Source organism: Belonocnema kinseyi, chromosome 1, assembly GCF_010883055.1.
Source record: "Belonocnema kinseyi isolate 2016_QV_RU_SX_M_011 chromosome 1, B_treatae_v1, whole genome shotgun sequence".
NCBI lineage: Eukaryota > Metazoa > Arthropoda > Insecta > Hymenoptera > Cynipidae > Belonocnema > Belonocnema kinseyi.
This window is the reverse complement of record NC_046657.1, coordinates 178,600,213-178,601,607: the sequence shown is the minus strand read 5'-3', so window position 1 is coordinate 178,601,607 and position 1,395 is coordinate 178,600,213.

Below are 1,395 nucleotides of genomic sequence, written 5' to 3'. Positions count from 1 at the left end.
TATAATTAAAGTTACATATATTATGTTTTCTTTTAATTAGGATCGTTGCAGAATAAAATTCTACTTCTTTCGTTTCAGCCGAACGAAAATCTGAGTTATTAGTTTTATTGTTATTTATTATTAAAAGTTTAATTATAATTGACATTATTTTTTTTCGTTGAACTTTACCTGAATATCGATACGATAAATTAATAATACTAATTTGAAAAGATTTTTACCTAAGATTTCAAAGTTGATATTATATTTATAAATAGTTAAATGGTTAATAATTACTAATAATTTATTAAATAATAAACAATATTTAATTTTGCAATATATAATAGATTAAAACTTAATACTTATACATATATTTATATATAATCATTTAATCAACTATAAATATATCAAATTTAAAATTTTATGTAAAAATCTTGTTCAAATTAATATAATTAATGTATCTTATCGATATTCAGGAGTTACAAAAATAATATCAATTATTATTATTAAACTTTCAATAAAAAATAAAATTATAATATATATTATAATGAAATTTATGTAAGGTATTAATAATATGGATTAAAATAATTATACATAATTATTCATATTATTCAATATTTGATAACAAATTTTAATTTTTAATGTGAAATTAAACAATTTTAAAAGAATACTTCAAATGATATACTTGATAGTTGTTTGCTTAATATTTAACTAAGTTTTCAACCAAATTCAGCAGTTGAATTGTCAAGAGATGAATTTTGTGCAAAATAAGCTGCTGCATTTTCAACTATCTTACGGAAAATTCTATATTTTGTCCCAGATTAGGACAAAGCAGATAAAGAAAATAAGATCTATATACTTTCGAGCGAAAGGGCAAGCCTTGAAAGGGCTTGACCTTTGAGGTAGCCTTGAAAATTGGAGTAATTCTTGGTTTACTTTCGTGCTGAATTATCTCTTCCAAATATGAATAGGAAATTTTTATTTTTCTATTAAATATATCCTATTTTCAAACAATCGGCCAATCAAGTCTTAAAAAAATTTTAAATATTAAAAACCATGGAGGACGGAAAGTTAAATCGGATTGGTATTATAGTATATCCTTTGTCCCTATTGATGTTATCAGGTTGTATTATGATCTCGACTGCTACTTTATGTTTTCTTTAAAAAAATATTGTGTTTTTGCGATGACGGTTGTTCATACGTTGGCTTACCGCTCCCTCGGTTTCTTCAATGTAGACTTGCTTCAAAAGCAAGGGATTTTACATAGTTTCAGACACCTTGGATTCAGGGTAGGATGGTGGTCGTTTTGCTCTCTCTATCTTTCGTACAGTCTGTCAAGTTAAAGCGTGGGTGGCTTTACTCGCAGTCGGTAAGGTGTATCGACATGATTTTGGTGTCAAAATATTAAGAAGAGCTCCC